Source organism: Gymnoscopelus microlampas (assembly GCF_963454915.1).
Source record: "Gymnoscopelus microlampas genome assembly, chromosome: 23".
In the NCBI taxonomy this organism is placed as follows: Eukaryota; Metazoa; Chordata; class Actinopteri; order Myctophiformes; family Myctophidae; genus Gymnoscopelus; species Gymnoscopelus microlampas.
This window is the reverse complement of record NC_139960.1, coordinates 5,411,659-5,426,441: the sequence shown is the minus strand read 5'-3', so window position 1 is coordinate 5,426,441 and position 14,783 is coordinate 5,411,659.

Here is a 14,783-nt window from a genome sequence, read left to right as displayed (position 1 = left end):
TCTTTCTCTGTGCAACTACAACAGTAACAGGTCATCAAAATCCATGTTGGGGCTCTAACCAGGGGTGTCATTTGGGGTTCCAGGGGATGGCAATTGTCGCCATTATCATTTAACCTCAAAAGTCAGGTCTTTCATTCATGCATTTCCTCCACCACTACATGTTTATTGCAGATTAATCTGATTTCAGATCGACACTTATAGACACTTGTTTTCGTTCTGCAACGATGCATTCATTAATCACTTTAAAACTGGCCTTCCTATTTTGGGCATGTCATTAGCTCACAGCACGTTGCATTATGGTGCGTTGTAAGCTTGTAGATCTGCTATTTTGTTACTTTTTAAATCCCCTAGAGCGAGGCAGAGGTGGTGATGTCATGAGTGACATGGGTATTTAAGGCCTTTCTACTGTAAATAGGCAGGTAGCAGGTCGCCAATCTTTGGGTCCTCACGAGGGGTGTCACAATATATCGTCCCACGATATATTGCAATATTAAAACATGACGATATGTATCGTTGTGACATCAATCTGTATCACAATCTGTATCGCAATATTTTAATTGCAACAAGATTTCCAGCTGACACTCGTTGACGTTCGTTTAATGTTACATGCATCAAGGCAATTATCTGTCTGCACTGTCAAATAGGCCTACATCTATTCTAAGATAGCATCAAAGCAAAATATGTTTTACAATTGACCCTCTCTGATATTATAGATAATTTTAAAGCACATTCTTAAAGCACTTTTAAACTGAAGCTGATGGCGAATGCTGATGATAATTGGAAAAAATATATATATCGTGACCTCAATATCGTGTATTGTATCGTGAAATGTATGTACCCCTAGTCCTCACTACACCATACTACTTGGTGTGTTGTGGGAGGGGGAGGTTTGAGTTCCAACTTGATGAATGGTAAGCCTGGTTGATGATTTATTGCTTGTATCTGTTTGTTGGTTTATTGTGTGTTTGCTGTTGTAGGCTACATTGAAAATGTTTGTCAGCTGTGTACTGTTCCTTGTCGTGAGGTGGTGCAAGGTGTGCTCTTTTCTCCAAGAAGTGCTTGTTTGTGTACTGGAGCAGGTATGTGAATAATGTATATTTTCATGTACAAGGAAAGGTGAACAAAAACACATGTTTCTGCAGGTGATTCTGTGTTTAACATGCATGTATTTTTGGCATTCGTTGTACAGCTGCAGTTCTAAGTAGATGATGGGTGTGGCCATTGTGTGTCAAGTGACCGCATACAGCAGAGCCACATAGTAATGTAGCTTGTTTGATTTGTCTTTAATATTGCACTGATTGCATTTGGATGATTTGGATTTGACGTGCATCATAATTGTTTGAACTGTGTCTTGTGTTTGTTTGTTGATGTGCATTATACTAGCTTGAACTGTGTTTTGCATGTTTTTAGGTTTAGGGAGTGAGCGGCCTAGGTTTGACCGTTATTTTTTCTTGTTCATTTCTATTTGTTCCACCATATCCCCAAAAGGAAAAGGTTAAATGTTATGTCATTGCTCACCCACACAGTATCTCAAATGTACTTTAAATCAAACTGATCTGTTTGTACCAATAAAGATTGATGTATTTTTATATTTTATTTGGGGTACTGCCGTTTAATTGCATTGCAGAGTTATAATGATGATCTGTATGAAATGATCGTGTCACTTTTTCATGTGCATGGTGTTGTGTTCAACCGCATTCTGTGTTGTGTTGAGCTGGCAACTAGCCAATTACAGTGTTGTCCCCCAGATGACAGCTGCTGGTGCTGTTGAGACACTATATACAGACTGCTCCCCAGCTGAAGAACGCAGATAAAGTCAATATCGCAGGGCTGGAAGGCTTGATATCTTCATTGTTTGAGATAAGAAACAAGATGACACAAAACTTTATTGGCGAGAGGAAATTCAGTTGTTACAGCAACCACATATAATAAAAGATACAGCTACTGTATAAACGAATAAAACTAAAAACCTGAAAATAGATACGGTTGCTGTTTTCACTGTTTTGGTTGCCCAAAAACATCCCTGTCTACCAAAGAAAACTGTAAAAACGCTAAAATACAGCGAGAGATGTGTTTCTGCAGGTAAACACCACCACACTACTCCAGTGGCTGATGATAACTGCTGGTATGGGAAATGATTGGAGAAAAAATAAACATTCTAATGTAAACGCAGTACAAAGTTATAATGCCTTTAAGACACACGTACGGGCGGACAGGGTGCAAAACATACTCTCTCGCCATGCCTTTCGGCTTATTTATTTTTATATATTATATATATATATATATTTAATACTTTTGAATAATGTTGTAATAGTTTTTAATTGATGAAAAGTTGTGATTTTTTTTAGTTTAAAGTTTTTTTTAATCTTTTGAAATAATATATATTTTTTTTATTGTAGGAAACGGAAAAAAGGAGATTTATTCACGACCTATACAAATTGGTCCGCGACCCAAACATGGGTCCCGACCCACTGTTTGGGAAACAGTGATCTAAGCCGTGTCTATTGCTGTGTCTTTCTTAGGCTTGGCAGATTATTGATTCAGACTGGGCAAACAACTGCCAAATATGTTGACGAGAAGTGCTACCAGGAGAGCCAACGTGGTTATGGTGGCCATAGACTTGTGTTCTGTAACACTTGGCAGTTTCTTCACAAAAAAAGTGTTGCGCGGTAAGTCACTAATTGATTTAAATGACACAGCTGGGGGAGAGCCTCGCTGTGAGTAATTAGCGTTTAATTAGATTTGCATGTCCGATGGCAGAGACAGGTGTGGCGTGTGCCAACTCTGACTCTGCGTGATGTCCGTGTTTTGTTAGTGACAGAGAGTTCTGGTAGACCCATGGATAGGTCAAGGGTTGATTACACAGCGTCGTTTCATTGGGCCGAAATCGTGATTATTATTTTTTTTTTACAAAAACATTTGAGCAGCCAATAATGTTTTTCTCCCCACTTTAGTCGATGTGCCAATTGATTCCTCCCCACACACCTACATATCTACATCTACAGATCTACATATTTCTGTGTTGTCACTGCTGTTGTATCCTACTGACTCACCTGCCAGTGAGGAGCCCCCACCATGAGGACGTAGAGCCTTCGTCCTACTCCTCCCATCCAACACTCCCTGCTGACAGGTGCCGCCCCAGCCTGTAGGAGTACATGCAATGACCAATATCACCCTCCCCGCCCGACAAAGCCGGATGCACCTGGTAGTTCAACGATTTTGTGTGGTAGCTGCTGACCTCAACATTTTGACGTGAGTTTGAATGAATCGGTCTCATGGTCAGTCGCATGCCGTCGACAATGTACCCTGTCGTTTGTGTCTTTCTCCACATAGCGTTTCCCGTAGCGTCCCTATTCTGGAGTTGAATATTCTGCTTATCTACAAGCTCACGATGCGTCACATTGCGACACGTTTGGGGTGGGGATCATTGTATAGAGCCCTGTGGGACTCCAGTCAACTAAGTGTATATAGGGTTTAAAGTGGTTATAGTACAGCATTAAAATTGTTAGGAAAGAAAACCAAAAGAATACCACACACGATATAAGGCCTCCTACTGTAATCTTTTTATTTACCCACAACCACTAAATGCTTCACCTCACACAAGAGGCCTTATCAGCCCGAGACCTGAATAATTTACCTTGCTGTGTGAGCTGAAGCATTTTATTTATGTATTTATATTTTGGGGAGAGAGTAAATAAGGCTCGGGTGATATCCTGTTCAGTATTCTGGTAGTTATTTGTAGGGTTGTCCGATATTGGCTTTTTTACCGATAACCGATATACCGATATTGTCCAACTCTACCGATACCGATATCAACCGATACCGATATATGCGGGGATTATTGTGATTAGGGTAAGCTCAAATTTCATATCACACACACCATATACAGTAAGAACTCCTGTAACTTATTTATAAAGCAAAAAAATAAATAAAAAAAAAAATGTTTTTTTTTTTCAAAAACCGATACCGATATTTTCCCGATATCAATTTTTATGCTAATATCGGCCGATAATATCGGGAGGCCGATAAAATCGGACATCCCTAGTTATTTGGTTGATTTCTTTATACCACAGGTTCTCTAACATTTTCATGCATGTGAAGGACCACCAAATTAATATGTATTTTGGATGTGGGCTCCCATCTGAAAATATGCTGTGCCAGAGACCCCCATACAAGATTTGTGTTTCAAAATTACACAATTTTCAATATGAAAGAAATAAACTTTAATATGCATCCCTCTAAAGTTGTGTATTCAAATACTTGAACCGTTTTGCAACAGCTTTCTGTTCAAACCACCCATTTTTACTGTCAAAAGTCTCTCTTTGGGTGCTGTCTGATGTGTCAGTCAGCCAGTACCACATATAAAATAACTTAATAAAGAAAAACATCCTCTTCCTTTGGTAAGTGCTATTTGGTCTTCAAAGCTCCGCAACCAGTGATTTTGGAATGAGTCACAGGATTTTTCTCTCTCAACTCATCACAGGTTTCAAAGGACAAGACGACATCTGAGACAAGGTCTTCTAACCTTCGTCAAGCTGGCACATGGTGAGCCCAAACCTCTTTGAGCGGGTACCAGTTCATATACCCACAATGTAAATCACAATGTATGATAGAAAATAGAAACGCTTAGCTATACCACCATTTATTTACCACATTGACCAGTAAAGGAAACACACAAAAACAAGCTATGTCTCATGCATCAGGCCCTTCCAGTGTCTACCCAGTCAGGACTGAGCCCAACGCCAATATTAACCACTATGAAGTGTACGTCGTTGACCGTTGATTCTCCCAAGGGTCTATCCTTATAGCACAGTAACAAAAGAAAAACTCAAATCAACGTAAATCTGTACACAACGATCATGCACAACAGCGTCAGCGTATATATATATACACAAACAACGAGAGAAGAGCAACTGTTTTGCCCATTGCCCCCATCGCTGGCCTATTACGACATGCCCAGAACGGGGGACGCAGCTGGGCGCAAGCGTTTATTATGAATATTTGAAGGGGGAAGAAATGATGAGGGAAGAGAGAGAGCTGCGTGGCGGGGGCGAGCTGGAGGCCAGTGGAGGGGAGGCGGGTAAACAGTGGCTGCAAGGTCAGCCAACAGAGACTATGGAGGAAGGGGAGGAGGAGAGAGCAGCGATATGGGCGGTGGGGAGGGAGGGCACGGAACCATAGGCTCTGAAATGGAACCACCTGAGGGCTCACTGGTGCTGTCCGCGGCCACCCCGCCTCACCTCCTCTCCCTGCCGTCTCGCTTGACAAATGTTTACAGATGGCCGTTAACACAGGCAGGTAGGCCGCGGGTGGCAGAGGTGGCGGGCGCCGTCCTCCTCCTCCCCCCAGTCCGCCCCCTAGTCCACCCCCCCCACCCCCCGAGGGGCGAGCACAGTCTCCTCACGTAGAGCCCTAATCGAGAGTGTCTGGAGCATCCCGATTGAAGCCATCAATCACCGTCCGCGGGCCTCTCCTCCTCGTGGACGAGGGGCGGGGCCGAGCCGAGCGTGGCGGAGCGGGCACCGCCACACACAGGCCCTTCATCACCATCCACCAGTGGTGGACCAAAAGTAGTACTCAACCCCAATACTGGATTCAAAGGTATAGATACTCCTGGTACAATATTACTCCACTACAAGTGAACAGTTACTCAAATTTGTGCTTGGGTTAAAGTATTTGCTTTAAAGCATACTTAAGTATTCAAAAGTACATGATTTTACAAATACTTGAGTATTCAAAAGCACAAATGACATCTTCTTTTTTGATATCAATGCATTGCTACATTGGAATTTAGACATTTGCCCAAATAAGTCAAAGATTTTCCAAGACATTAAAAAATAAATAAATGATAATGAAAATCTACAAGCTCATAACGTGTTGTATCGCATTGTTGTGAGCTTGTAGATCGGCTATTTTCACTATATATTTGAAGTATAGTATATATAACTGTGATAATATATACAATAATACAATTGGGGTGTTTTTTTTGTCTCCCTGCTCTTCTATTGAGACATTTAGATCGTGTCAAAGATCATGTCTCACATTGACACTGGATCTGACACAAATTTAGACCTGATGGTCAAGATTCAATAGCCTGGTAAACCCTCCCTCCAGAAATCTCATTTCCACTCCAGAAATCAAATGGAAATGAGATTTCTGGAGGGAGGGTTTACCAGGCTAAAGATTCAATTCATCCCGAGCAAGCAGGCAGACTCTATTGGCCCAATGGTAAAAATGTCAGCACTTGCGCAGGAAACCATGGGTTAAAATCCAGGGTAGAAGAGGAAAGTTACAAAGTGCGGCTTTAAGTTGTTAATTTGTAATGCACTTCCTAGAAATGTAGTGGAGTCAAACATACAATAGTCTTGGAGTGGAAGTGGAAGTATGGAGTGGAAGTATCAAAAAATACAAATACTCAAGTATAGAGATACTAAACAAATTGACTTATTGCAGTACTCAAGTAAATGTACTTTGTTACTGTTCACCACTGGGATCCACACATGCCTGGCCTGCACTCACTCTGCCCTTTTGAAGGAATTAACCTTCTATTCTGCTGCTGCTGGCGCACATGGATCAGTGTGCAGACAGACATGAACGAACGCTGTATTATCATATTCACTGATTTACACGGACAGTGCTCTTAAATAGCGTCTGTAATTCTTTATTATTAAATATTGTCTCAAGAGTTTTACTCTTGAGTAATGCTGAAGGCCTGCGGAAGGATAGTTTCCATTGCCATAACCTCATCTTTTATGGCAGGCAGTGGCGGGGCTGAGAGGCCTGCCACTGCATAATACCAACCTATTAAAATAGCCTTCATTCAATCACTCATCACTGGGAGCCCTTTTCTGGGAACTGCTCTTTACAAGAGCCACTATGAATTATCCATCGAAGAGTACTTTCATAATTACGTCCTTTCTACTGCCAAGGGAACACAGCGACATCTGTCCACAACACACACACGCGCACACACACACACACACACACACACACACACACACACACACACACACACACACACACACACACACACACACACACACACACACACACACACACACACACACACACACACACACACACACACACACACACACACACGCACACAGTGCAGAACACCCACAGCTGAATGGCAGAAGCATTTAGTCCGTCTCCTGCTTTCTCAACGCCTTTACTTTGGTCACCGAAGGATAAAGACGAACACTAATTGAGGATGTCTTTGTGTAGTGAGGTACTGTCCATCATCCCAGATGTTTCATGAATAAAATGATTCGCCAGGCACCAAGTCAAGCTAAAGAGGAGCGTTCTGAGGTCATCATGAGGCAGTGGTTCACAAACGGTGTGCCATGGGACATGTCCATGTGTACCTTGGGATTTTGTGACAGCCACACATTATTAATGCAATATACAGTATACAACTATACAAAAAGTTATGAATATTTTTATTTCATTTGCTAACTTAGTAATTTGTTGGCACTAATTTCCCAATACAAAGGGAATTTCTATCCTAAAAATGTATTTTAAACACTTTCAACCAGGTGTCTCTATTTTGTGCATGACATTATATAGGCTTAACATTTAAATTAATCTTTAGCAAAATAATAATAGCTATTTTCACTATGAATACAGGTGTGCCTGCTTTTGCTGCCCATTTCTGTACCTTGGGCAGCAAACGCTTGTTGTGAGCTTGTAGATCTGCCATTTTCAGAAGAAAATCTTGAGTAAGCGCGTAAAAACTTGGAATATGTTTTGAAATATTTTAAAAACACAAATCTTGTAAGGGCTGGCACAAAGATAATTATTTTTTGATGGGGTCTGCGGACAAAACACAATAAGGGGGTTCCAGGGGTCCCCAACAGGATCTGCTATTAAACAAATGAGAAAAACGTATTAATTTTGGTGTCATCAAAATTGAGAACCTTTGGTCTAACACAGGGGTCTTCAACGTTTTCAGGACAAGGACCCCCTAGCTGAGAGAGAGATGAAGCAGGGACCCCCACTACATATTGTATAAAATTGTGTTGCAGATTAAACTTCTTCATAGATTTCGTAGATAGCTGGATTCATGTTTTCAGATAGTTAACCCTCAATATTTAGTCAACTTGACCGTTGGCTCTGTACTTGTTCTGCTCTTTTTCCCTCTACACTAACTGTCTGAAAATAGCCGCTCTACAAGCTCACAACGCCTAGCAGTGCGAGGCGTTGTGAGCTAGAAGATCGGCTATTTTCGGCTAATGTTCCCCACCACACAAAGATTTGGCGGACCCTCTGTAGTAACTCTGAGGACCCCCAAGGGGTCCCGCACCCCCTGTTGAAGACCCCTGGTCTAACAGCATACGTACATCTCAAACACACCGACACTCACAAACATTCACCGTCATAGAGCTATGTCCCAGGACCGCAGGTGGGGCCTGATTGTGTTGTGAGTTTTTCAAGACAACAGATAAATCTTCTCCCCTCTCCCTACAGTCAAAAGATAATCTTGCATTAACTTGGCCTACGCGTGAGCCAATTATTCCCACAGTCATTTCCTTTGTCAGAAAGGAATTGTATGCACATCCCTTCGCGCTTCCCTCCCTCCTCCATCAATCTCTTCCCTCCGTCACCTCCTTTCCTTGTTTGTGGCTTGCTGTGCAGGGGAGGGAGGGGAGGGAGGGGAGGTCCTTGAGGCTCCCAGCCCCTCGCCGTTACTCAAAACGGGGTAATAACCCTGGCACCACGCTCCTCAGCCTCACAGAGGGAGGGAATTACAGAGTCAGGGAGAAGCCACAGCATACAGCAAAGCCCTCTGATAAGGAAGCAAACTGCACCGCACCACTAATCGCCTCACATACCCACTGTCTCTTTCCCTGTGCACCCCCTACATACACACACACACACACACACACTAAAACAAAAACAAACATAATTTACTCTTTCATACACATAGGTAGTAGGCGCACATCTCTTATCACCGTGCAGCATACACTGTCTTCAGTGGCGTGCACAGACATTTTGAGGGGCAGGTGCTCAAGTAAATTATACTTTTTTTTGTTTACTTGGTCTGCTCTTATTTCCCTCTACACCTATACCTCTTTGCCAAAAATAGCTGATCTACAAGCCCACATCGCCTCGCAGCGCGAGGCGTTGTGGGCTTGTAGATCGGCTATTTTTGGCTAAAGTTATCCTCAGAAAAGGGATGCTAGGTTTCGAGTGGTTATGGTAAAAAGAAAAATCATATCACATAAAGATTTGGCGGACCCCCTGTAGTAACTCTGAGGACCCCCTGTTGAAGACCCCTGCTGTAAATAAACTGGAAAAAAAACAACAACTTTTTTTTCCTTTTTCTCACAAGGGCACTTCTGGTCAAGAGGGCAAAGGGCAGGTGCTCTAGCACCACCTAGAGTCTATCTGTGCACGTCCCTGACTGTCTTGAGCGTTCATTTAATTCTGAGAGTGTAGTTCACACTTTAAAGGTATAGGTAAGTGATATGTTTTGGTTTGAACACATTGTTTTTTTTTGTGGTTAAAAGGTTAAAGCTCTATATTCTGATAGTAATACATTGCTATAGTGTGGTTGTTCAGTAACATAAGTCTCCCCGTCTCTCCAGCTGTTTAATAAACAGAAAATACTTTTTCAGGTGGTTTGACAATTTCAGCCAATCCGGAGAGATTACCCATTTATCATCTTAAATGTTATAGTGTTCCAATTGTGTGAAATTTGTTTGTGACATCACTTCCAATTCTGAGTTGTTGTGGGTCTGTAACTCAGAGAGTACAAATGGAATGGGTCCATTTGGTTCCATTTGTACACATGTACTCTGAGTTAGGATTTTGCAGTGCAGATTAGGGGTCCCATGAGATTGAAAATTGTATCAAATGGGGGTCCGTGGCATAATGCATATCAAACTGGGGATCCTTGAAATGAAAAGGTTTGAGAACCCAACCACAGCTCTATTAACCAGAATAAAGAAAGCACTTTCATACTGTATATAGACTGAATGGTTTTCACAGTTCAGATGAGACACAACAACTTAGTGCCCTGTCATTCATCTCATGACTAAAGGTAAGTCTTTACCAGTCTTTTTGCAGTCTCTCTGTCACTCGCACACAATGGCGGAAGCAGTACTCTGAGTAACAAAGTAAAAGTTCTCTATTTTATTCTATTTTCTTTTTTTTAAATAGCCGATCTACAAGCTTACAACGTGGCGCATTGTGATGCAGTGTGAGCTTTTAGAATGGGTATTTTTGAAAAGCTTAAATATGAAATAAGCTGGTTAATGTATATTTTATATTAAATAATAAAAATCGTCAAAGTAACTGTAACTAAAGGGAGAGTGGGGTAATGCGAGACATTTTTTACATTTTCTCCCCTCTAGGTGAGCTAAAATGATATATCAGTAAAATGTTCACATTTCCCATACATTTGGGATGTTTCCTAACAATGGAAATTATCAGAATGTATTCAAGACAAAGGGCAGTGAAAATATGATTGTTTAAAAAAAAGTTTTTTGGTGTCTCACTTTACCCCAGGTCTGGGGTAAACCGAGACAAACCAGAAAAATCAATGGGGTAAACTGATCCACTTACTTTTTTCAGTTTAAAACTACCATAAAAACACATGTTCTAACAGTTAGAATACCGACAGCTAGCTTGACAACCACACATTCCAGAACTAATGTCAGACTAGTAACAGAATCATGGCAATTGGTCATTAAGCACATTTTGCTCTACACAATTGGAAGGTGTCTCACTTTACCCCAACCGAGACAAACCAGTTTTAACCAATCAAACCAATATTAGATTATCAAACCAATTGGATTATCAAACCAATATTAGATTAAACTATGTTTAAGCACTAAACTTAACTTTGAGACAGTTTCCCACTGTACCCCAAGCCATTTGTCTCACTTTACCCCACAGCCACATTTTGGTGAAAAGGACCACTTTTAGCAATTCTGGCTAATCTTCAATTAGCATTAATCACATGGATGTATAGGTTTGTAGTTCATCAACATGCATGACATACGTTTTTCTACCTGAATCAATTTTCTTTGACACAACAGCTGATTATGTTGACAGCCCAAAAAATTACTTTTACATGCAAAAAACATATTTTAGTGAAAAAAACATGCTTACTACAGCACAATGAGGTCCTCTCCTCCATGGTAAGTGGGAAATGGGAGGGGCTTCAAAATCTAATGGTCATATGACCACACAGGTGTTGTGGTCAGGTGATAAGGGGGGTGTCTCACTTTACCCTGTGTCTCACATTACCTCACTCTCCCCAACATATCAAGCAATTTTAGGGGAGTAAAACGTATAATATTTCTAGATTTGTAGGTGGAGTAGAAGCATATCAAACATGGAAATACTCAAGTAAAGTACCTCACAATTGTACTTCAGCAAATTTCCACCACTGCTCTGTCATTTCATGGCTAGTCTCTCTCTCTCTCTGTTTCATTCCTTTTAGTGAGTTGTCCCAAGCTGCTCCCCAGACACAGCAGCGTAATAATATAGCCTGAGGGCCCAGGGGAAGGGAGGCCACGCTTGTCCAAACGAGTTGTGATCATACCCCCCAGAAATGTCGCCAGCCTTTTTCTCATTGCATTACGGGCGACGCTAAATATCACAATGCGGAACTCTCCTACCGCTGCCCTTTTCTCTGATGGATGACAGCGTCCCTCCTATGACTTCACTCTCAACACCAAAGTAAACTTTCTCTATCGCTGTAGCCACTTAAAACCAGGCCAGGTAGGCCACCTTTTCAGGCACAAGATCACTTAGGCTGCCGTGATCACCCAGTGTCAGACCGTGAAAACCACCGTTGCTTTTACATTTCATAGGCTGCTGACAATTAGCCTGGTAAACACCCCCCCCCCCCTCCGGAAATCTCATTGTCTCCGCCAGAGGTGGAGAGTATGTTTTTGTTCTTGTCCTTCCGTGTGTCCGTCCGTCTCAGCCAAGCTAACATTGGTCAAGCTTCACGTGACAATATGTTGTCACCAATGCTTTTCATAGGTGTGTCACTTCAAAAAATCATTTATATTTTAAGTGAGCTTCCATCAGCCAAGCTAACATTGGTCAAGTTGACTGACAACCCCTTCAGCCAATCAGCAGTTCGTTCCACCACCACCACAGAGCAACGTAGGAGCAAGGGGACATTTGTAAGGGCCAGGCCCGACAATAGGTTGCCTTAGGCAGATACATGAGTATCACTGCCCGCCCCAGGACCAGACATGCCGGTTCTCTGAATAAAAATAAATAAAAATAGGCTCTGTCATGATTAATTATATGAGACATATATGAAGTTAAACAACTAAATGCTATTTGAAAAATATCTTAGAATGTAAATTCTGTGCCATGAGAGCTATTTTAAGTTTTAAAAAGAGACAATGTTAATGGCCGCCGTTCGTTTTCGTTGAAACACAAATGCTTAATAGTGTTTGTTTGTCTATGTTCACAGAATGTTCACCTATTATGATATGCCAAGAACAGAGACGCAAGGTTCATGTGGTTGAAATCACTGGGTCCGTACAGAGGGGCTGATGTACAAAGTCTTTTTCCCAATTCTCACATTATCTCACATATTATCTGAAACGTACTGTAGGCTTGAAATTAATGCATAACATTTTAAATTGAATTAATGAGCGTCTCCTGTAAAACTTTTTAATAGCCTATCCGATAAGAGAAATTATGTCCCAGGACCTTCATTAACAGGACGTTAGCGAAATGTCTTCCATGGGGACAGTTTGACTCCAGGGACCTGCCAGTAGATAAGTTGGGTGCTTTACTACCCATGCTTTAATTTCAAGGGTTCTGTCGTCGTGCAGCCCCCCAAATTCATTACGATAATGCTTTAATTTAATCAAGGCGCCTGTCAATGTGCATCCCCGAAATTCATTACGATTCTAACAACTTTCAAATGACACAGACCAAGATGCAACCAGGCACACCAAACTGAAGACTCAAAGTGAATCCACTAGATCCACTAGATCACGCTCACCAGGCCGCAGGTCTCGCTGAAGCTGCGTCACTCGGCAGCAGGTCTGCGTCACAGCCTGACCCGGGAGTCTGTCCGCAGAGCCTCCAGGAGGTCACTGCTCAAGAAGATCAAGGCTCAAGCCTCCAACTCCATCTGCAGTGAAGACACTTCTCCAGGAAAAAGATGAAGTTGAAGAGGATGAACACCAACCAGAGAAGCAGTCAGAGGCTGCGGAGGCCTTTGCTGAGACTGAGCAACCAGGTGTCTTCCAGTGAAAATGTCTATGCCAACTAAAAACAGCCCCAAAGGCACCCCACTGATTCCGAAAACAGAAATAAAAGGAGGAGGACCGTTTTTGGCAATACAGATTTGCTTGCCAGGAACTGTTCGCCCCCCTTTCCTCAAACCAGGTGAGTGGTAAGTTAAAGAAAATGGCTACGCCAACTCCAAACGGGTGCAATACGTTAGTCCGACAGCGCATTCCTCCGACAGCGCATGGCTCCGACGTTTCCAATACTAACCCTATACCAAACCCGAACCCTAACCCTAACCGCACGCGGATGCCACATAGTCGGAGAAATGGGATGTCGGATTATCGTATGCCTCCCACTCCGGGCAAACAGCCCCAAAGACACGATGACAGCACTATTTGACCCCACTGATTCCGGAGACAAAATTTAAGGAGATTTTTTTTCTTGTTTGACTTTGCCTCTGTGTGCTCATTATGCATTTACTTTTACAAACTTTATTTTACTCCTAATAGCAAATGCAAATTAAGGACAAGTTTCTCTCTCTCTCAAACATGTAAACATTGAATACTGACAATTTGGAGGGAATTGAGCCACAATTCTCTGCCTGGTCATATTTGACCCGTAACACCACAGATGTCACTTTGTTTTTACAGAGACCATCAGAATGAACTAAAATGGTGATAATTAATGTTGTTGCGTTAAAATAGCGGTTTCTGAGGATATCGTGAAGCCTCGTTCCAATAAAGGAAATGTAGAAGGTACTTTTTACCTATTTAAACTTGAAAACGGTTAAAAGATTACCCTAACACAATGGACGGTTAACTGAGTGTGGGGCTTGGCAGTGGCGGTCGTTTTGTGGTGCGGCAGGTGGAGAGCCCGTACATTTTTCCCATTGAGGTGGATCATGACCATGGAGCGTTTCATTCGGTGTCAAGGAATATTTGGATATTTAATTGTGTTATACACTGTATTTTATAAATGCCATTTTATTGCAGTTTTCGGATGTTTTTTGGCGCATAGTCGGATGTCTTGTGGTCGTGGTTCGCCGGGGGCCTGGATGGCTTGGTTCCAAGCTTGGAGTAATTTGTATGGATATTTTCGGGGACCTCTGTGGGGGGGTCGTTGGGTTTCTGTCTGTGGCGCCGCGGGATGGCCGCCACAGCTATGCCCTATGTTTGTATGACTAAAGTCTATATATTATACACACTAACTTTTTATATTTCAAATAGCTTTAATTTAAGTAAGTAAACAGAGAGGCCCAGTGACTGCTATCTATGTTATGAATTCACAATCTAATGGTGGGAGTTTGAATCTTAGACTTCTATGTGACTATACCGTCCTGCCTCCTAATTAGGTTGATTGAGAACATGCCGGCTCAGAAATCCCCTTTGATTGTTTGTTTGTTTCTTCTGTTTCTGCTGTCTGTAAGTAAATATGTTGTTTAACACCTCAATAATGATTCAGTGATTATATTTGGATTATGCTGTATATTGAATTGTATTTCTGCTGTAAATGGGTAACTAAGTTCGATTAGGCTACTTACACCTGGCAAATAGATATAAAACAGA